At 50.5% G+C, this 23,442-nt stretch overlaps 1 long non-coding RNA gene across 1 annotated transcript; it reads right to left on the bottom strand.

Moving 5' to 3' along the window:
• Positions 1–9,999: 9,999 nt before the first annotated feature.
• LOC101905296 (uncharacterized) lies at positions 10,000–21,161 on the bottom strand. The gene is made up of 3 exons (XR_817046.4): positions 19,791–21,161; positions 13,763–13,912; positions 10,000–13,001 (listed from the first exon to the last, which is right to left on the bottom strand). It is a non-coding gene; the product is annotated as an uncharacterized lncRNA (long non-coding RNA).
• Between the last annotated feature and the right edge of the window lie 2,281 nt (positions 21,162–23,442).

The raw sequence follows: 23,442 nt of genomic DNA, 5'->3' as shown, positions 1-23,442 counted from the left end.
CAAGACTAGGAAGAAGTTGGAGAGTCCTACAGGATCTTCCCATTGCCTCAATATAATGTATCATACATCACATCCATATGTATTAATATTTCATTGACCAGAACTGGGCACTGCCTCTACCTAACTGCAAAGGGACTCTAAGAGTCATCCCCCCCATGCTGGAGAGAGGCTATTGGTGAACACTAATAACATCCACCACACCTGGCTCCAGAATACTGGAAGGTAGTGGGTAGTTGGAGAGCATGGGCTCAGGTGAAGAATGCTTTTGAAAGCTGGAACATGACCCATGAGGTATCAGGGAGCCACTATAAGTGTGTGAGCAGGGCAGGGACATGAGAAAGGCTGATTTAAGTATCACTGGACTAGTCTAATGCTGGATAGATGGGTATTCAGGGAGCCAATGGAGGTGGCATGGGGCCTGTATGCCTATGTTCAAGGAGGTTTGTTAGGAGGTTGTTCTATTATCAACATCTATAGTGATGAGGGCTTGGTAGCCACTGTTGTCAGAGGAAGAGATGAGGAGTGAATCCTGTGATAACTTAAGGAAAGACGAAGTATGGTGTATTGGGAGCCCAGGCTTTGACATCAGACAAACCAGGATTCAAATTCCACCTCTAACACCTACTAGCTTTTTGATCTTGGACAAAATACATTAACTTCTCAGAACCTCAGTGTTCTTACCTGTAAAATGTGGATGATAATATTACTTACCTTATGCAGCTACTGTGAGGATTGAAAGATTAGTGATTATGTTTGTAAATCGGCAGTGCAAATGGTGATGGTGGTGGTGACGAAGATGATGGTGGTGGTTGTTAGTGATGGTAATGGAGACAGATGGTGGTGGAGATGGTGGGAATGGTAGCGGTGCTAATGAATCATAAAAGGACTAAGATTAAAGCTTAGGGGGATAAAGTATCTAGAATTATGGGCAAGACAAGGAAGAGGCTCCCACTATGCAAAATATAGAAGTCATAGTCAGAATATAGAAAGTGAACTATGAAATCTAGGGTCCTAGAAACCAAAGGGGAAAAGAGTTTCATTAAGAAGGCTTAAGGACACTTTAGGACACAGAAGATAGGAACAACAGCCATTAGATTTTATTACAACAAAATGACTATGACCTGGTGAAGGGGCAAGTTGGTGGCAAGGGATTAAGAGGGACTAGGCATCTGAAAGTGGGTGCCCAGAGGGTGTAGACCTGCCTCATAAGGAGCTTCCAGTGGAAGGAAGAACCATAAAAGGATCTATATCAGTCAGAAATGTTTTTGGATGCAAGTAGCAGTACTTTTATTTTAAAAAGAAGTCCGTGGAAAGAAAAAGAGGAGAAATATTTGTTAAAATGCTTTGCATTCACAGAGTTGAAAAGATCAGCCATAGCTAGAGAGGGGAAAAAATATCAATAGCTAAAATTTAAAGTGGGGCTTCCCAGGCGGCATGGTGATAAAGAATCTGCCTGCCAGTGCAGGAGACAAGAGACGCTGGTTTGATCCCTGGGTCAGGAAGATCCCTGGAGGAGGAAATGGCAAGCCACTCTTGTATCCTTGCCTGGAAAATCCCATGGACAGAGGAGACTGGCAGGCTACAGTCCATAGGGTCGCCAAGAGTCAGACCCAACTGAGCACACACAAACACACAAAATTTGAAGTAAGGCTCTATTTAACCTACAGCTCCTTTCTTATCTTAACAGATATTTATAGAGCATTTTCATTGAAGAATCCCAATATTTGGATGAAGTTGAGCCATTTTTTAAAAATATTTCTTTATTTTGGCTGTGCCAGGTCTTAGTTGCAGCATGTGGGATCTAGTTCCCTGACCAGGAGTTGAACCCAGGGCCCCTGCATTGGGAGTTCTGAGTCTTAGCCACTGGAGCACCAGGGAAATCCGAGCCATTTTTCATAGTCTTTGAACTTGTCCCTCAACATCTCCTCTCTCCTGGTTCCCTAGGAGAAAGACCCCATTTCCCGGCTAGGTGTCGTCATGTGACTAAGTTCTGGCCAATGTCCCATAAGTGTATGCACGATCTATAAGTTTCCAGGAATCTCCCTGAAAAGACTGCAGGGTCTTTTCATCCCCTTCTTTTTAGTCACTTCCTCTCTCCTGTTGCCTTAACACGTGAGTGTCATAGTTGCCATCTTGGACCACAGGACTAAAAGTCCCATTCTGAGGGCAGAGCACTGAGCTTGGGGATCCCAGATCTGTGAAAATTTCATGGTACAGAGGAGTCATTCCGGCTCTGGACTCAAGCCAAAGCCCATCCTCCCAGACACACTCCACAGGGAGGGGACAAATGGCCTGGATACCCACCGGGGTGGCCTCCGAGATTCACCCAGGGAGACCAGCCCTCTCTCTGGGGGTAGCAGTCTCACAGAGGGCTGCCCCTGTTTCCTAGGTACCACTTTGTAGGAAGGAGCAGTAATGTCCACACTGTCCTCTGCCTCCTCCTCAGGCTGGAGAAATCTTAGAAGGAAGGTGCCCGAACAGCCCTTCAGCGCAGCTTGTGAGGCCCTGGGCCTCGGCGCTGGCTGGCTGGCTGGCTGGCAGGAGGACAGATTCTGATTTCAGTTGTGCATTGCTAACAAGCGGTGACTTCACATTGGCGAAGAGAGCCGATTTGAGTGCTTTCAAGGACAAAATGTGTCCTGCTATCTGGAGGTGAAAATCAGAACCCCATCTCACCACCTTGCTATTTCTAGAGGCAAAGGAAAAGCTTTTAGAGGCTGATCCCACCCCTGCTCTGAAATGAAGGCTGCTCCTCAGTCACGCCAGCCCCTCGCCCCGTAGAGTTTCTGCGTCATTTCCCCTTATGATTCATCCAGTACATCCCACCTACTGCTTGGTTCTGTGGTCATCTCTTGGGCAGGGTCATCCCTCCCATGACCCCGTTATGAACTCCAGGGGAACAAGGAAGGTGATTTATTCGTTTTTGTAACCTCATGACATAGCACTGTGCCTGGCACGCAGCAAATGCTCAAAAAAGATTTCTGATTAATCATTCCTGCATTTCATTTGGGGATCTTTGCCTGCAAATGAGAGGCAAGTCATCTGTGCTGATCCCCTGATGCCAGGCCAGCCGAATAAAACCACATCTAGTCCATGTTGAAAACCTATCTCTCAGAACCCCTGAAGTTTCAGAGAGAACAGTCACCAGCCCACCTTGGTAAAAGGTAGTGAGAGTGGTTTTCCAATGACTAGCCTAAATTTCTCCTGTTGCAGTTGAGAACCACTCCATCTGCTCTGCACGTCAGTGTGACAGCCCAGCTGCTCACTGCCACCTACAACCTGGGCTGACATTCAGCTGCAATGCACAGCTACGACAGCTGGACAGGTTGTTAAAATATTGAAATGCTTCTGTACCGTATAGTAAATAGCCCCTGTCCTCAGCTCCTGAGTGTCCTCATCTGCCACCCTGGCCAACCTCAGCTACTCCCCTGTGATCCCCAGATTCCACTCCAGAGCACAGAAGACCTCCAAGAATGGTGGTCGGTGCCCACCTTCGAATCTCGCCCAGCTGTAGCAACTCACCTTTCTCCTCCCCAACTGAGTCCGGCAGCCCGTCCCCTCCCCTTGGGCATCACTGTCCTATGACAGCAGCCCCTGGCAGACATGTAGGCAGATGTGCCAGTCGCAGGCTGGGAAGGGATACTGTCAGCTATCTACAACGGTAGGAGGGGTGAAGTCACTCACCAGAGACAGGTGGGGATCGAATGCCCAGAGAGAGGACAGGGGGTCAAAGCCTGATCTATGAAGCCACCAAAAGCCACAACAAGGCTGCGCTGGATTCAGTGGGAGTTAGACCCGAGCAGGACGCCTGGCAGACACCAGGTTCTGGGACAAGGGTGAGGTCAAGACCAGCCAGCCAAGAGATAGGCTTATCTAAGCCCTTGCTCCCTCTCCCAGGCCTGGAAATGCCCATGAAATGAGAAGGTACCCTGTATTTCAGAAGGCAACCAAGACCCAGTGAGAAACTCCAGGGGAGCCTTGAAGTGGTATCTGTCAGGATGGTGGGTGGCCAGGGCAGAAATGTAGGAACAGGTAAAGAAGAAGCTTTTGAACTTCGGTTTTTGAATCATTTCATCTGCCCAAGACTTTGGGACTGTTATTTCCTGCCCCCAACCCATGGCAGAAATTGGTGGCACCAGCTCATAGCAGCCAATTCCAGGGTCGTGGGGGTACAATCAGGTGACACAAGCCCACTGGATGAAGAACTGATGAAAAAAGGCGCTGGGCAGAGCAGTAGCCCCCAGGACCGATAGGCTAGAATCCAGCAAGGCTGCTCCCTCCTCTTCTGTGGACGTTGGAGGGTTGAAAGGAAAACCACCATCTGGAAGATATACCTGGTGACGTGGCTGTAAACTTGGGTGACCGACACTGGTTCTGTGGTGCCTGGCTTTCAGCCCTACCCCATGGCACATGACCTCGCAGAGCAAAGCCACGACGCCCCTGAGGAGAACGCCCAGCACACAAGAAAGCCCTGGAACTGGACATCAGGGCCAGCAGCGGCGGGCATGCATGACTGGCACTGAAGGCCAAAGCATTTAAAATAAGCACGAGGAGGCTTTCCTGGCGGTCCAGTGGTTAAGATCCTAGGTGCTCCAATGCAGGGGGCGCAGGTTCTATCCCTGATCGGAGAACTAAAATCCCACATGCTACGGCAAAAAGATAAAAAAAGAAATTAAAATCAGGACGAGGACTCTCTTGAAGGAGGTAACAGGAGACAAGAGCAACTTCAGAGAAGAACACAGGATCATTGAAACATAGCGAATGGAAATCAACAGAAAGAAGAGATGAAATCGAGACCATGCCGGTTGGGATAACTACCAGCATGGGGATAATTAGAGACCAAATTGAAGAGTCCGTTCTTTGTAAGTCACCCATGTCCCACGTGTATCCCTCAGGTCCCTTTCACATTTCTGTTCATGCCCAGAAGCCAGCACCAGTGTCCCTTGGCCAGAGGACCCTCCTCAGGCTGCCGGACTCACTTGATGTGAATTCAGCCCTGAACCACTCATTGGAGGGACAGGTAGTAAAATTCTTGCCCCTCATCCCAGACCAGGGCCAACTTTGAGGTGTGACCTGCCCCGTCTCCCAGTTCTCTGTGAGACTGAGTCCAAGTGCCCTCCATGGGACTCTGCATGGCAGCATACTCTGGCCTGGCCCCCTCCCCTCCCCATCCCAGTTCCCCACTCCCCAGTTTGTTTTCCCCAAAAGCAGGTTCTAACAAATCATTTTCACATACTGCCCTGGCTTGGGGGCTTGCTTCTGGGGTACTCACCCTAAGACACAGAGCAGTCTTTCTCAGTGAACACCACTGCCATCTCTCCAACTGCCCAAGCCCCAAACCATGGAAGCAACTTGCACCCCATTCTCTCTTTCACCCCCACATCCGATCCACCAGATATCCTTGGCTCTAGCCCCTCAATGCCTCTAGAATCTTCTCTCTCTCATAATCACGTCCTGCGTGGACTACGAAAACAGCTCCTAACAGCCCATCTCTTCCTGTCTTGGCCCCTCCAATCCTTCCTCCAGGAGGTGGGCCCCGGAGGGGCTGTCTGTGACCCTCAAGATAACACTCAGTCTTACTCATGCTTGCAGGGGCTCTGCTGCCCCGGCCCCTTGCCCTCATTCAGCCTCGTCTCTCACCACCCACCACCTCCCAGCCTCACTGAATGCATCACCTCCGGGTCTCACACAGGCTCTTCCTTCTGCCTGCAACAGCTGTTTCCCCTGCAGCCTGCTCTCTCAGCTTGCCCTGTTTCAGCTCTCCATCTAAACACCCCTGTCTTTGAACACCTGCCCCCCGACCCCTAGCCTGGGCCAATGCCCCTACCATTCTGGAATGGACACTTCATGTATTATCTGCCCCTTCTCCACAAGTGGCCCCCTTCCCATTCACTCGGTTTCCACAGACAGAATCGTATTAATCGCTCATAGCCCTGCCCCTTCACAGAAGTGATTGGCTTGGAGCTGGGCACCTGGCCCAGCAGAGCCAGTGAAAACCTTCCCCAGAAATCTTGGACCTGGAATGGAGAAAGGTGAATAAATCTGACTGGGTGGCTAAAGCTTCCGGGAGATAATACTCCAAAGCATCAGACATTATATTCTCTGTCACGTGAAGAAAATTAGTCTTTGTGAGAGAGAAGAGAACCACTAAAGAGCAGCAAGGAAATGGAGAGAAGAGGTTCCTGGGTTCCTAGTGTCCTGAGCGCAGACACATTACAGCCTTGAGTTCTCTGAGATGCCCGTTTCCCTGGAAATCATGGCAGAACTTGAACTCCATTTTCCTTGAAGCTAGTGTGAATTGAGTTTTGTCCCTTGCAACAAACAAGATGTAACTATTAAGCTAATGTCAGATTTACTGTGAGCATCTGTTTAGTTGGCCCTCTTCTAGTCGGCAAGCTTCTGTCCCCATCTTCTTCCCTATAGAATCAGAGGACCAAGCGCCGTGCTTGGGTCACGGTAGGTGCTCGGCGTGCGTAAGGTGGCAGTGAGTATGGCAGCTGCTCATGGCTGCAGAACAGGTGCAGGCACAGACTGGTCATCTCATCTCTCCAAAGGCTGCCCAATCTGGCAGCTCCTGCATCCCTTCTTGTGCCCTGCGGGCAGGCAGCAGGGGAGGAAGGGGCATGCGCACTGTGACTCAGTCTAATTCTGAGCTTTAGGAGTTTGAAAGGGGCTACCGAGGGGAACAGCAACCCACTCCAGCATTCTTGCCTGGAGACTTCCATGGACAGAGGAGCCTGGCAGGCTGCAGTCCATGGGGTCGCAAAGAGTCAGACACGGCTGAGCGACTCACACACACACACACACACACACACACACACACTGACAGCTTGAGCGACGCTTCTAAGGAGCTTCGGTCCTGGTGCAGGTTGAGTTATGCCCCTGCAGGCGTCTGGCTGACCTCGACCACAGGCTCAGGAGTGAATCTGCTGTTATTGCCAGAGCCTGATGAGGAGGACGACATAACCACACGGAAACACATTACCACATGGCTCCAGACACGTTCAGAGAAATGGGATCTTATTCTCACAGACCAGCACACTGACATTCAAAGAGCCAAGGAACACATCCCAGCTCGAAGTCAGCCCCAAACGTGTCTGGAAAATGCCTGTGGCATCCTTTGGAAATGTCAGCGCCTGGTCATAAGCGAGGGTGGGGAATGTTCTGTCAATGCTCAGGGACAGCACACCCCAGAAGTGGAAACACCTGCCCTTTCACCTTTAGAGAGAGGGTGTTTCCCAAGACAGAGTCACAAAGGGCAAAGCAGGTTAGGTACCGAGGTTTAAATTGGGAATAATTACTCAGCCTCCCCATTGCAGCATTGTCTTTTTTTTTTTTTTTAGATCTACGAAGACTTCTAAAAGTCAAACAATCCTGTGACTTTCCCTTTCTTTGCTCCCCACACTATTCATTTCTTATTTCTCTTTCCAGAGTTAATTTATGCAAATACAAGCAAACGCCAATACATATATTCTTATTTCTCTCCTCTATTTACATAAAAGGTAGCATACTATCCATACCACACCGCACATGGCTTTTTTCACTTCAGCTACCTTCAGGATTTTTCCATTCGTGCACAGGGGATTCTTCATCCTTTGTTCAGCTGCAAATGATGCCAGCTCTTGGATGCCATAGTTTATTTAGTCCATCTTCTACTGATGGCCATTTCGGTTGATTCTATCACATGCAATGCTACAGTGAGTAACCATGCACAGATGTCATCACACACGCGTGGAGGACTGAACACATATGTCGTTGCATTGATGATCCCAAGCCTTTAGCTCTTCCTGTGTTCCTGCCCTTTGACCCTTGACTTTGCTGCTTCTCTCACTAAAAAGGCACAGAGCCTTTCCTTGACCCCTTAAATCTGGACTTTACCATGTAACTTGTTTAGCAGACTTGATGTAAGCAGAAACTTTAAAACATACTTGAGGTTTTAATTTCTTCTTTCATTTCTCTGAAATTGCCATGAAACATGCCCAGGCCAGCCAAGAACAAGTTCAGGCTAGCATGCTGGAGTATGAGAGCATGTAGAGTGCAGGGCCCAGTGGCCCAGCTGAGGCTGTCCCAGACAAGCCAGCTCTTAGCCAATCTGCCAGCTGACCACAGATACAGAAGTGAACTTAGCCAAGATTAGCTGAGTCCACCTTAAATCAGCAGAAACACCCCCAAACAACCAAGTAGTGAGAAATAACTGAGTTGTGGTTTTAAGATACTAAAATGTAGGGTGGTTTGTTATCCAGCAATGACTAACTGATACATCATACAATATAGAGGTAAGTAAGATAAATTCCCAGAAGTGGAATTGCCAGATCAAAGGATATGACATTTGAAATTTTGATAGATATTGCCAATGTCTCTGCATAAAGATTAGACTAGTTAACACTCCCACAACAAGGCACAAGAGCACTTGTTTGTAAACAGTATGTTATCAGGTTTTTTTTCAGTCTGGTAGATGAAAAAGAATACCTCTGTGTAGTTTTGTTTGCATTTTCTTATCATAAGCATGAACACTTATGTTTAAAAACCATTTCGACCTCCTTTTCAGTAAACTGTGTGTTGATGTTTGTGACCCATTTTTCCTATTGGATCACTATTTTTCTTACTGATTTCTAGGAACTCTTTATATATTAGAAACATAGCCCTTTGCCTATGATCACCATTCCATGAAACCATACACTCCAGATGAGAAGCTTAATGGTAGGCAAAGGGGGTAAACAAAGCCGAGATCTAGCAGAAGGTAACTTTTCCTCAATCAGCAACTATGTCTTGAGTACTTTTTTTGGTTCAGGGTTCTGGGTTAAGCATCCCAGCATACTCAGGAAAAAAGTGACATGGTACATAAGGAATGTTCTAGAGATGGCTATGGTTAAATCCCCACATATATCTACCCATAGTCCCTGCCTAAGGAGTAGGCAAGGGGAACATATACATTCCTCATGGCTCAACTTCCCTGGCCACTGCTGATTGATCACAGCAATATGCCTGATCAAGGGCAAAACCAATTCGATTCTCTTTTGAGACTTTGAACTCACAGACATAAAATCAATCAGAGAATGGTGGGCCCTGAAGGTATCAGATCACTTTGCAGAGGTGGTGCTACCATTTGGTGCAGCCCTACAGAGCCATGCACAGGCAGACAAATGAACTGAGGAAGAGCCAGGGCGCAGACAGAACACAGCAGTCACTCAGACACCGGCTCGGAGAAGCAGACACAGGCCCCAGCCTGAGCGAGAGACAGACAGACTGCCCCCTCATTTCTAGCTCTTCCAGACTCAGCTCCTGCCCCCTTGCCCCCCGCCACAGTTTCTTTCTAGCTGAGTTCTGTAAGAGTCCTTTGAATCCTATTACTAAACCTCCTTGTACTAATTTAAGGAGTGTTCTTATTCTTGGTATCAAGAGTGTCTTAAGACAAGGAATTGTCATATCAGCTGAAAAAAAGAATAGAGCCTTTTCATCTCATATGGCATAGTTTTTATTTTAAAAGTTTCCTAGTTGCTATCACTTCTCATTTTATAGTGGGAGAAACCTGGGGGCTTGGCCAAGGTCACTTTGACCACAAAAGGCAGAGCTCAGCCATGAGGGGAGGAGTTTGTTGCCAAATGGCCTTTCCCCTCAACCCCACTTTGCTGCCTCCAGGCCGAAGCATTGTATAAGTGCATGCTTAATCATGAGACTAAGACTCTAGGTGCTGAACAGCTCCCAGGAGAGGGTGATCAATACAGACTACCATCGCCAGGGCATCTATCTACCCATAGTCTGTGGGAGGTAGGGAGGCTGTGGCCAGGCCCCGAGGCCCTCTCAGGTTCCCACTACACCCCCCACCCCAGGACACTCAGGGACACTTCCCACGCTCACCCGTGCTTATTTATGTGTATGACACCCTGCCTGGGAGGAGGGCTGGTTCTCTAAAGGAAAATCGCCCAAAGAGATATGCTGGCTGTTTAATGGCCCATACCTCCCACTCCACCCCCACCCCGCCCCCATCCCACCCTGGAAGGAACTTGCAGACGCCCTTCTGTGGGGGCAAAGGGGTCCCCTGAAAGGAGTCCCCATTGTCCCATTGTCCACAGACACATCAGAGAAAAGAGTGAGTTCACCCAGTCTTTCCTAAGTACCCACTGCATACAAGACATCCGGCAGGGCACTGGCATTGCTTCTGGAACCTTCTGGGTGCATTCTCTAAGTGGGGGAGGGGACAGGGCTGGGGCCCAGGGGGAGGGGGAGCAGGAAATTAACCTCCTGCCAAGTAGAACGGAAATTGAATTTCTTCCCCTCCCCCCTCTTCTGCCTCTCTCACCACCCCTCCCCGACAACTCACTTTTTATCTCTCTCCAATTACAGTTTTAAACATTTAGGGTGCTGCTGTTTTAGTTTTAAAATTTGTTAGGCTCAATTTATGCCACTTAGTAAAACCTCTTTTCCAAATGAAGCCAAATTAGAACTAAAACACTGCAAGCCATAAAATGTGGGCATTTCATTTGGGCTGGGTTGGCTTTTTGATTGTTTGTGTAAATGAAGCAGAGAGAAGCATTCAGGAGTCTGTCTCAGGTCTGGGAGAGGGGAGATCCCCCTGGGTCCCCCAGAGGTCTGCTGGTGGCCTGGGCCAGCCTGTCCCCTGGCCCTCAGTTTGACCCTCTTGTGCCCCTGGGTGACTAGCGAGCCTTCAAACAGGTCACTCCATACTTTGGCAATGCCCTCCCATCCCTAAGTTCTCTAACAATGGGGATCACTTCCTGCTAGCCAGTGGCACCCACTGCCACCGAACAGTGTACAATAAATCCATGGCGAATTCAATCCAACTGGCTGTGACTAGGGGTGGGAGCTGGGGGCACAGTCTGGAAATATCTCCTCTCACACCCTTGCAGTGCAATGTCTAAAAAAAAAACCCAGTCTCAGTGACCTTCGACTGGAGGGAAAGGTGAGCCCCACCCCTCTCCTGGTGGAGGAAAGGAGCCGCCAGGAAAGCGGGGAGGCAAAGGGGGGCGAGGGAGGAGATCCTGAGCCACTAATTAGGCTTCTGCTGTTGGCTGCCAAGAAGGTCAGAGAAGTTGCCGGCTGATGAGCTGGGCCTCCCAGGGGCCCTCAAGAGGTGACATCTGGGGTTCCCAGGCTGGCCCCGTCTGTGCCAGAAGAAGCGGGCAGCAAACACCGCCAGGACTGAGAGCCCAGGAGGGGAGACAGAGGCAGCAGCGATGGCCACAGTGATGAGACGGTGACTAAGGGCCGGTGTGGACCTTGCCAAGTGATTTGGCTTGTCCCCACGCCAACAATAAAGGCCCAGTGTCTGGCAGAGGATGGGGTTTTGTGTGCCGAGGGACACCTTATGACTGACCCTGGCAGAGAGCCACAACCATCAGGAACCAGCCCAAGAAGAGAGCAGACAGGAGTGGGCAGAGGAGTCCTTTATGGGAGCAGGGGCTGGACTCGGGTTGGGGGCAGGGTGTCTGAGGCGGAAGGGCAGAGGGCAGGGTGAGAGGGAGTGAAAAAACATTCATGCTGAGGACCAGTGGGGGAGTTGCCCTAACGAAGGAGTCAATTGTGTTTGGGATTATCTCTGAAAGCAAGTGGAGAGAAAACCCAGTCAGCGGAGGAAACTTTGGAAACTGTTTAAAGGAAACGGGACAAAGCCCCAGAATAAAATGCCATCTGGAGTCCTACTGGTCCCTAGGATGGAATCCATGATCCAAGGTGTAGGTGACCCTCTGTCACGGGTTTGGTTCCCCGGAAGCGGATGCTGAGATGGAGTTGGGGGGCAGAGGCGTGTTTGGGAGGGATCAAGCCCTCTGAAAGGAAGGGGGTGGAGGGGAGCAGGACTGGACAGAGCGGGGAGTCGAGTTGAAATGCAAGCCTGACAGACTCAGCCAACCTGGAGGAGAGAGCTGGGGCATTAGGCATGTCCAGGACAGGGTCCTGCCTGGAGCCAAAATGGCCAGGTCTTTATAAAGGCTTTCCTGGTGGCTCAGAGGGTTAAAAAAAGAAAAATCTGCCTGCAATGCAGGAGACCAGGTTTAATCCCTGGGTAGGAAAGATCCCCTGGAGAAGGAAATGGCAACTCACTCCAGTATTTTTGCCTGGAAAATTCCATGGACAGAGGAGCCTGGTGGGCTACAGTCCGGGGCGGGGGGGGGGGGGGGGGTCTCAAAGAGTTGGACACAACTGAGCAACTAACACTTTATAATGGCCCCACCCCACACCAGCTCAGCCACCAGATGGGGGTCTCCCAGGAGAGGGGCCTCTGGGTGAGGTGTTCTCAGCTGCTGAGGCCGAGCCTGAATGGGCAGCAAATCCTTCCTAGAGGGGGCTCTGCTCCTCCATGTCTGTCACATCCTCCCCCTCCCTTAAGGAGCTTAAATCCCTCTTTTCCTCTGGGCCTGGTTGCCCCCTCCCTGTTCTTCAGGCCCCTGGCTGTGTGTCTGGAACCTGGTCTGACCCTAGCCCAGCCCAGTGTTTTCGATTTGCTCCATTCTCCCAGGCCCGCGGAGGAGAATTCTGGTCTTATTTCTCCATCATAATTTCCTCCTCCACTCAGGCCCTGCGTCCTGGTAACCAGCAGCCATCACAGCTGTCGACTTGCAGGGGGCCTAACGCTCATGGCTTGTCTGGGGCTCAGCCTCGGTCCTGCAGTGCTGGTCATTAAGCTTCATTGTGCTGCCCGCCAGGGCACTGGCCAGCCCAGGATAAGCCTCAGATGAACTCAGCCTCGCTTATTAACTAGGACAAACCAAGCCGGACCACAAAACGTCCACTGCTTGAGCCATCAGCTGCGGCAGATGTGGTCCTCTGCAGCCTCCAGCTCAGCCCCCTTCTGTCCGTGGCTTGCCAGCAACCAGCTGTTACTCAGCCCCATAGCTTCACGTCCACAGAATCCAGAGCACCAGTTCCACTTTGGACCTCATTAGTGGAATTACTGGCACGTTCTCCAGATACATGCCCGTTTTCCTGATTTGTCCAGGCTGTTCAGAAGCACATTTTCTCTCTCTGGACTCATGGGGAGGATCCTGCAGAGAGAGGGGGACAAGTCTGGGGATGCGTAGGAAAGGAGCTAAACATTCAGGCCTGTTTTCTCTTCCTGATTTCTGTTCTAACCTCTGCAGCCCCTGAAGCCCATCCAGGATGACACAAGTTATAGCACAAAATGAGCACTGTCGAGGGGCTAAGTGAAGGCAGAGGCAGCTGACGGCTTCCGTGGTGGTGGGAAAGGAAGGCCAGGAGCCCTAATCTCCGATGAGCTGGGGGAGCCACCAGGGGGAGGGCACAGCACGCCCAGCATACATGTGCACAGAGACGGAACCAGTTAAGCCCAGCTCTACCAGTCTGCCCGCTTTGCCAGGCTCACCCCATGGCCCCAGGCCCCTGCCAGGAGGATAGTCTTGCTTGGAGGTGCCCAGCCCGCTCTCACTTATAACTCAGGTCAGCAAGAAGCTGTGGGTTTCTGGGGGTGGGATCCTGCAAGAGGCCTCCTACAGGCCTACTTAACCCCCATTACATTCGTTCCCTAATATACTTTTCACCTTCAGCAAATAGTGCAAATTTGAATTTTTACTCACTGATCAAATATTTCCCCTGTGAGCTGCCAATCTGGCTGAGCTCGGTTTCTCCAATCCTCCACGTTTGTATTAGATGAATTAGCATTTTATTGTTAGTCCACTGGTTTGGGACTCAAAGGTGAGACAGGGAAAACCAGAGGAAGCCGCTCAAGAGATTCTCCACAAAGAATGGGTTCAGTTTAGTCTTGTGTCAGGTCTCCCAAACAACTCACCAGAGACGCGAAAACAGTTATTTTGGAAGTGACAGGCAATCGTGGCTTCTGAAGAACAACTACTTTCTGTACTTCTTATCTGCACGACATACATCTTTGAAATCTGTTATCCAGGAAGGTGGGTTCAAGGTTCATCTCATGGTTTATTTGCTGTAGAAAAGCAGACAAATCAGGTCATCTCTCAGACTCTTGGTTGCCTTATCAGCATAGTGGGTACAATAACATTACCCCAGGCGGAAGGTTGTTTGCAAAAGTCAAAAGAAATATTGGAGGTGACAAGGCCATAAAATGGAAGGCACTAAATGGAGAGTTGTGTAAGTTCAGAAACTGAAGCTGTTTTAAAATATAGCCCCCAGATTCTCTGATACTCCTCACGCCAAGAATTGTGGGGTCTGTGTCCCCTCCCATTGAATTGGAGTGGGCTTGTGACTCCTCCAGTGGCTAGAGTATGGAACATGTAACATTGTGTGACTGTCCAGGCTGGATCAGAAAAAACCATGCAGCTCCCCACCTGAGTCTCTGGCGACTGTCACCATGGAGGAAGCCAGTAGCCATATAGGAAGTTAATCACCCCAAAACTGCCCTGCTGGGGGGCAGATGCAGATACTCCAGGCAACCGACATGGGAGAAAAGCACCTAGACCCATCACTGGGCAGCCTGAGTAGATGCTACAAGGAGCAAAAGAACCACCCAGTTGAGCCCTGTCTGAATTCTGACCCCCAGATCTGTGAGCATAATACAATGCTTGTTATGTCACTAAGTTTGGAGTTGTTTGTTACACAGCGGTAGTAACTGGAACCCAAACAATTCATCTACGAAGTTCCTGTATCGGCTAAGAGATCAAAAGCCCCCATCACTTGTTTTCTCTCCTTGTCCCTATTTGACTCTAAGCATCGGGGTGAGGTGGGATTTATGACCCAGCTTTGTGGGTACAGGACCACAACATGTTCAAGAGTCCATGGAATCATGGAAGGCTTGAACCCAGGGGTCCTGCTTCTTGGACGCTGACCTCTCCCACAGGACAGAACAGCAGAAACCTCAAAAGGAAAGGCTATCCTCGTGGGTTGTGACCTCATGGAAAAGAAAAATGAAGAAATTCCTAATTACCAAACAGTAAAGCAAGAGGGTACCACAGAACACCCCCAACAGCCCATCATCCACAATTAATTTCTTCTGGACTTGGGAATGCTGGGGAGGTTGTCGTTGAAGCAGGCTGTCTTTCCACTTATGTTTGGGCTTCTTCTAAAATGCAAGAAAAAAAAAAAGGAAAAGAAAAAAAAAAAAAAGGCTGGCCTTCCCAGAACCTCCTCTACACTGCCTGGAAGGAGCTTGGTGTGGCCCAGCAGGGCGTGATAAGCGTGCCGGCAGTGGCCTGCCAGGGATCTTAAAAATACCCTGCCTCAGACAATCCGGAAAGTGAGCAACCCACACCTGGAAAGCAGGTTGCTGGCTACACAGAGGTTTCCAAGTATGGATCCCGTTTACACTTGCCGGAGCGCAGCCTTCTAATTCCAGCCGCTCATGAAAAGGCACGTAGGTCCTCCTTGACGTCAAATAGCTCTTTCCACTGAGCATAATTTCTTTCAATGATGGGCTTGGAGGGGTTTCAGCGACGGTGGGTCTTTTTTTTTTTTTTTTTTTTTCAATGAATCATAGACATGCAGATCAGATTTAGTGTTATGACTGTGGTGCACAGAGCGTCACTGTTAATTCTTGCTAAGCGCTGACAGCAGGATCAACCCCCAAACAGCACAGGCAAATACACCACCCCAGCCCCGGGGGCTTAGAGACTGCATAATTACAGACGACTGCACGGTACTCATTACCGCCACCGGAACATCTCAGCCCAGGCACAGCAACCCCCCACCCGGATCCAGAGAGCCCCCTGGAGCGCCTGCCAGCTCGGGTCCTCAGAGCTCACTCCCATTCTCCAGACAGGAACGTGGTCACCAAAAACGAGCTGGGCTGAGCTACAGCAACCCTTTCTCCTGTCCTGAAGGTTGTGGTCCACGGCGGTTGAAGCTTGCTCTGAAATGCCACTGAGTTTGAGCTGGAAGGGAAGGGGTGCGAGGCTTGCTAAATGCCGAACAGCTGAACAAGTCCCCAGGGCTGAGGAAAGAGCGTTCTCCTTCCCTGTGAGCCAGTCGCTGGCTCTCCGTGTTTCTCATCAAAGGACAGGGATGAGGGGAGGTGGCGGGAGGCAGAAGTCAGAGCGCTTGCCTGGGGTGCCCTGTCACTGCGAGTTGTCCCGGGATGGCCCAGGGTCGGGGCGGGGCGGGGGGGGGGTGTGTGCAGTGGGAGTCACCAGCCCTCGGCTGTGTTCACACTGCTCAATCAGGGCATTAAAAAAAAAAAAAAATCCTCATCTTGAGTTTCTGCTCCATCTTTCCTCCAAAAGGTTTAAAGGGAAAACCAAACTCCTGGGGTCTGTTGAACTCGGCAGGGTTCTCCTTGCTCCTTCTCTGTCGACCTGCAAATATTTAATGAGCCTCAACCACGTGCAAGTGATGGAGTTGGGCTAAGAAGGCTGAAAAGAAAATAGGCAGCCACCAGACCTGGAGGATGGGGAAGTGATTTTATATCTTTCGGTTCAATGTTTTCTGGCGCAGGAAGGCCAGCAATCATGCTTTAGCACCTGCTCTGTGTTCTTAGCTTCATTGACCCTGGCTCACTGGGCCCCCACAAACTCAATGGGACATGAGTATCACCACCATCCACTCAGCAGATAGGGAAACTGAGACTCCACTTCCACTGTCTACTTAAAGGCACACAGCACATGAGGCTCTGATTTTGAATGGAATTCTGTTCCAGGTCAGACCCTGGAGGTCAGCGGTCCTGACTCGGGGTCTTATACTAGAGTCCCTAGAGAGCTTTCAAAAACCCCCATGCCCAGGCCATGCTCCAGACCAAATGAGTCTGAATTCTGGGGGCTGGCATGCAGACATCAGTACTTTTTAAAGCCTCTTGCATGCGTGCTAGATCGCTTCAGTCGTGTCTAACTCTGTGATCCCATAGACTGTAGCCTGCCAGGCTCCTCTGTCCATGGAATTCTCCAGGCAAGAATACTGGAGTGGGTTGCCATTTTCTCTTCCAGGGGATCTTCCTGACCCAGGGATGAAACCCGGGTTTCCTGCTTTGGAGGCAGATTCTTTACCATCTGAGCCACCTGGGAAGCTCCATTGAGTGCTTGCTGGGCACTAGTGCACTAGATGCACTGCTTTCCCTTCCTTGAAAGCAGTGGTTCTTCAGCACACGTGTCTGCACGTCCCACAAACAATCCCTAAGAGTGATGAGGGGTGACCAGACATGAGTGGGCTTGCTAGAGTGGCCAGAGTGGAGGCAGAAAACGGGGTGCAGACTCAGGACCCTCAAGGGCATTGATCAGCCATCCTCTGGCTCTGCTCAGAGACTCCAGAAAGGAGACGAGGTGGGCAGGATATGGCGTTGATCACTCCAAGCTTAGAAATTTTATTTCTCAAGTGGCTTCCGTCTCCCCAGGAGGAGAAAGAGGTACACCAATGGAGGCCTAAGCTCAGCCTCAGGCCGACAGGGCCCCTGTAACCAAAGGGGAGCCCTTGGGCTACCTCCACTGCACCTATCCAGCCTCTGTGGTGAGCTCTGCTGGACCAAAGGGTCCCCTTCCCCATTGTCAGGGACAAAGGAGTGAGGAGCACCCTCCTTTCTATTGTATTACCAGCCCTCCTGGAAGCCAGGAAACAGTGCTGCAAATCAATTGCTTTCAAACTAAAGGGTGCTCTGATGGGCATGCTTCTCGAATTCTGCATTCAAAGGAATGCCAGGCTTCCTATGTCAAGTGAGATAAAGTGAATTTTCTTGGGCAGCCGGCAGAAATTTTTTCATCTTTCAGAAATAACATGTAGGGAAAACACTAACCCCCTCGCTTAACCAGCATCAGGGAACAATGAGCTGTTTTCAAGAAATGAATCTGCAGGCAAAGCAAAGCTCCCCCTCTGGAAACACTAAAACTTCAAAACAAAAGTGCATGTATTTTTAAATAAACCATGTCCAGGGGGAGGGATGAATTAGGATTATCAGATACACATGACTATATATAAAATAGATAACCAACAAGGACCTACTCTATAGCACAAGAAACTCTAGTCAATATTTTGAAAGAACATATAAGGGAAAAGAATCTGAAAAAAAAACATATAATATATATATAACTGAATGACTGTGATGTACATCTGAAACTAATACATTATAAATCAACTCTGCTTCAATTAAAAAATAATAAAATTTTTAAAAGTAAACAGCATTACACGTTGCCTCTTTCCTTTGATGGCACAGACACAGCTGAAGTGGTCTTGGTGACTCACTCACTGGGTACATGGACAATCATGCCGCACTCACAGATGAGGCCACCTTCTACATCCATGTGCCCCATCACTAGATGGCTCCACCCTTGCCCTCCTCCTTGATGTCTTGTTTCTGCTTTCTTCCTGTCTCTTCTTTTGCTCAGATGTGCGTAATAACACCTTCCTGTGGCTGTCAGTATCCCAGCCACATCACCCTTCCCTCCTATCTGCTGCTCCTCCTCTTGTATTCCTGACCCTGGTCAACAGCGCCCGTGTTCACCCAACCGTCGCCAGCAAAACAAAAACCAAAATGGAAGCAAGAGTTGGAGGGAACTTCAGAGTCATCTGATGTGTTAGAATAGTTTGTGACGTAAGAGTCAAGAGACGCTGATGAAGAGAGATCCCAACGTGTCTGGTAAACAGTCAATGAACTTCAGCACAGGGAATTCTTCAGCTATTTCGGCTCTTTTGGATGGTTCCCAATATTTGAGGTCACTAAGGCCAGTAACTTCTGGATAAGCAAGGTGTCATGGTTCATAGGTTTTTGCTTGTTTCCTTTGGTTTAAAGGATCGATTTTGTATTATTCCAGAAACAGGCTACAATTCAGGGACTTGATGAGAGCTTTTGACTTCTCATTTCCCCTATCACTCCATCCCCCAAAGGACCAAGACTCCCAAATCGGAAAGGGCAGCTGTCAGACTAGGATGAGTGTGAAATGAGGGCAAGGCCTCCTCCATACTCCCTTCTCTCTTTCTCGTCCTTCTTTTCCCCACCCAGCTCTACCTGTCTCGTACACCAGTCAGTCAGAAACCAAGGCAGGAGGCAGCACTGCCCTGGAAGAAGGGCAAATAAGGCTCTTGAAATTCCAGAGGGGAACGAGCTCTCAGAACATGGGGCAGGGCCGGGCACCCAGCAGACCACCACATTCCAGAGCTGACTCAGAAATAGGATTTGGTCAGTGCACCCGGAGCAGAGGAGGGGCGGCTGGGCTTGATTCACCATCGCCACGCTGAAGAGACTGATGCAAAAGTCAGATGCCAACACAGCCATTGGCCACAGAGCCTATTCCTTTCCCGGGGCAGGAAAACCCATGCCCGCCTCCCAACCATCCTCTTTGAGGCTCCTGGGACACTGAGTCAGTGTGGCAGGTGTGTGATGCAAAAGAGAGGCCAAAGTGGAGGTCAGTGTCTGCGTAAATCCTGCTGTTGGATGGTCGCTTTGGACCTCATGGCTCTGTGCTGACCCACTCCCTGCCTTTGACACCATCTACCAGACTTATCCCCAAAAGACAGGCTAGGCAAGAGCTCTCCCTGATGTTCCAAGATGGTAGGCCTATGTTGTGGGTGGGCTAGACTGTCCCAGCCGCCCCCAGGCCCAGCCCCGGATGAGTGCAAAGGGGAGAGGGTTTGGTAGAGAGAGGAGAATGGAGTAACCTACAGACGGCTATTTATTTTCCCAAACTCTGCAGGTCCTCACAGAAGGCCCCTATAAACCGACTCCAAGTGCCCCTGGTAAGATAAGTCCCCCCAGCCTTCCCCACCAGCTTCCAGGCACCTGAAGGCTAATCATTGTTTTAAGACTGTGGATTCTCAGAGAAAGCCTGCAAGGAACTAAGAGCAGCGACAGCATGGGGGGTTCCCTACCATGACCCCCACCACAGTTCTCCTGAGCACCAGGTTGGTCCCCCCAGCCCTGCGCCATCACTCACCAGGGGAGCCTTTCTTGACCTCGTGGAAGTTGCCTGCCTGCCTGGGGGGCCAGCCTAGCAGAATAGCTCTCCCACAGCCTGCTGCCCACCTCCCGGGGCAGTTTTTCCGAGCTGTCTCTCTGGCTAACACAGGAGCTTTGGAATAAGACAGGGAGAGAAAGACGTGAGGGGTGGGGGTGGCAGCCCTTTCTCCGAGCTTATTAAAAATCTTTTGTGTGCCATAGAATAAGTCCAGGCTTCTCATCCTGCTTCGCGCCCCCCCGCCTCCCCAGCACTTAACTTTTTCAGGCCTGAGGAGCATAAACGCTTCAGTTAGTCCATGTAAACCAAAGATCCTTCTGGCCTTCGACCGTGTCTGGGTCTCCTTTACGTGGCCTTTCACCATCAAGCAGCCGCCCGACCCTGTGGCCAAAGGTGCCGGCTCCGCCTCTCTACGGCCCCGTCTGTGTCTGAGGACCCACGCGTTGTGCCAGGCTGGAAGAACAGTCTGGAAGGAAAGCCCGTTGTCAAACAAATCATCTTTCTGGGAACACAAAGCCGCGGGGACCCTCCGGGTGAGGCTGACACTCGGGCCGGCAGCATCAGAGAGTCGCGTCTCCTGTGTGGCGCTAAAGCCCCAAGTGGGAGACAGAAAGCTGGCTGGCGGCCAAGAGCAGCGGCCGCGGACACCTTATCTAAATAAAGGAGAGCTCGCAGCGCGCAATGTTATCACAGGCGCACAACAGGCTCCGGGAGGGGAAGGGGTGGGTGGACGCTGCGTGGGTGGTTTCGTGTTGCGATTTTTTTTTTTTCCTTTTGTGGCTGTTGTTTTCTTTTTTATCTATTCAGTTTTGGAGTATTCAACAGCCGGGGAGCTTGGCAAAGCCTGGCAGCGATACCCACACGGCCCTTTCCAGTCCAAACGGCTCCTGTCAACTTTTACAACCCTGCGCTAGAACTCCAGGCACGCCTCCCATTGCCGGCACCGGGTTATTTATTTGCCCGGCCTGTCTGGCCTCACATTTTTTCACGTGTGTGTTACCCCCACGGTGGCTACAACTTCCCTCCGGCTCTTAAAATGCCAGTAACCGCCCAGTCCCAGGGAGAGCTGGGAAGTGTTTCAGCCGTTCCGGGTTTCAGGATCCGGCACTGCTTCGTGTCATTTTCCTCTCCGCTCAGCGTTTTTGTGACCTGAAGGAAGAGGAAGACTTCTCCATTGTGAAAATTGCTCTTTTTCGCTGGGAAACCATTGTTACTAATAATAACCTCACCAGGCGCAGCTGTCAAAGGGCCCGCTGGCTGTCCCCTCCCGGCAGGGGTCGAGCACACACACAACTCAGAGGGGACACGGCTGGCCCAGGTCAGCGGGTGAGGGCCCCAGCCTCCGCCACTCCCGCCGCCCCCCCCCGATCCCCGCCCCATCCGTGATCTGGAACCCTGCTCATGTTCTCGAGCTGGGCTTTTCATTCTTTTTTAATCCTTTACACAAACAGAGTGTGTGTGTGTGTGTGTGTGTGTGTGTGTGTGGCTTTGAAATCATCCCCCCCCCAAAAAAAAAAAAATAATAAAAAGGGTTTTCATGGTTGAGTCTGACCGGGTGCAATGCAGAATATATTATTTCTTTCAGAGCATGGATAGCAGATCTGCACGTGAAACAGATCAAACACGGCCCACAGAAACAATGATAGGAAGCATAACCAGAGTGAATCAATTCCTTGATCCTGCTGTACCAAAAAATTAAAGAGGAGCACTCCTGGGATTTTTAACCCAGATACGTCTTCAGCCACAGCTGTGTTTCCCATGTTCTGAGATCTCTTGCTCTGGCTCCCTTTTCGTGTGTGTAATATGTGGAATACAGTAAGCAGTGTCGAGTTCTGTTTTGTTTTTTTAATTAAATACCTCCATCCAATCACCCTTAACACACACATACACACTCTCACATGCACGTGCTTGTTTTACCTTTTCCCCAGAACTCAACACTACACAGGACAGTCTCTGCCATTTCCTTCATCAGGACAACAAGAAGCCAGAGAAGTGCCTGGCAGGCATCAGGAGGAAAGAAAATCCTTATAGCAAAGAAGGTTCTATTCCCCAGCCTGAGGCCCATCCTCTCTCTCCATCCCCAAGTGATAACATGGTCCCTTTGCTCTCAAAGGTCTGTTTTAAGATGTAGGTGGTCTTGCTCAAGTCCGCTGGTTTTTATGTCGGCATTGACCCCGGGCTGACCCCAGCCCTGAAGATCCAAGATTGCCCAGCTTGGCTGAGTGCTGGAGGGTGGAGCTCACGGCCCGCCCCCAGCCTTCTGATGGGCCACCAAGGCCACCCTGTCGGGCTGGTCAGCTGCAGCCAGCGTCCTCTCCTGACCTCTGCTCTAATCCTGAGGACACCCTTTATTTAGACACCACAGTCCAGCCCTCAAGTCCCAGATTTGTTCACTGGAGACAGGCCGGCAGTGGCCACCGGCTGACTCCAGACGGCTCCTCAAAAGAGGCCTCAGGAGGGTAGACCGGGCTCAGGCAGGTGCTGCCTGCTATGGAACAGAGATCGTAGGTTTGAGTCTCCAAGGATTCAACTTCCAGCTCTCTCATTGTCTGTGACCTTGGGCTACTGTGTAAACTCCCGGCTCCTGGTATCTGCGTTCATAAAATAGAAGAGGAGAAGGTCACAAAAGGACGGGGCAGAGAGAGATAGGAAGATGCTGGCCTGATGCAGCCACAGGCCAAGGAAGGCCGGTGGCTATCGGAAGCTGGCAGAGGCAAGGGACCGATTCTTCCCTAAATTCTACAGAGGACACACAGCTGACGCCTTGATTTCCACCCCAGTGAAACCAGTTTCAGACTTCTGGCCTCCAGAATTGAGAGGGAATAAATTGCTATTTTTTTAAGACCCTGAGTTTTCGGGCATTTGTTACCTCAACAATGCTAGACCAATACTGGCTTCCATGAGATGGGCTATGACCTGGCTGTCTGATCTGAATGGGTCTCACAAAGAGCCTATAAAATCTCTAACCAGTAATCCCTTTACTGATTAAAAATTGGAAATGCCCCCAAATTATATGTCTCGCTCAAGGTCACATGCGATTTGGTGCCAGGGTCGGGACTAGACCAATCATTCAGAACCTGGTTCCTCTCCACCACTCACCATGCCCTGGACCCACCCTTTCCCCTCTGGACAATTCTAAGCAGGTGGAAAAGAAGGCTCACCCCCTAGTGGGAGCCAGGCAAGGCCTCAGAGGACCTGGAAGATGGAGAAACCACTTTCCCAGCCCCTTCCTGGCCCCAGTGTTTGCCTTCAGAGGGTTTTCTATAGGGTGGATGCCACCACCCCGCTCCACCCCGCCCCACAGAGTTGCATCTCTCTTCCTGGAGAAGAGGGAATCCAGGGACATGAATTCTCTTTCAGTGACTCACTTCTGAGCCCTGTCAGGTCTCCCAGGCCTCAGATTCCTCCGGGGTGACATGGAAATACTAAACAGGGCTGCCCCCCCTCTTCAAGGAGCCATGGGATAAGAGAAGGCATGCCTGTACAGAAATGTCCGAGGTCAGTGGGTTAGCAGGCCCTACTCTCCCCACCAGGATTCCTCAGGAACAGGAGGGCCACAGGGAAGCTCCAGACTTGGGGGAGGCCTTGCTCAGCCTGCACCCACGTGGGCCCCAGCCATGTCTCCTGGAGC

The sequence above is a fragment of the Bos taurus genome, chromosome X (genome assembly GCF_002263795.3).
Source record: "Bos taurus isolate L1 Dominette 01449 registration number 42190680 breed Hereford chromosome X, ARS-UCD2.0, whole genome shotgun sequence".
Taxonomy (NCBI): domain Eukaryota; kingdom Metazoa; phylum Chordata; class Mammalia; order Artiodactyla; family Bovidae; genus Bos; species Bos taurus.
The sequence above is the reverse complement of the archived record's forward strand: the minus strand, read 5'-3'. Positions and strand labels throughout refer to the sequence as shown.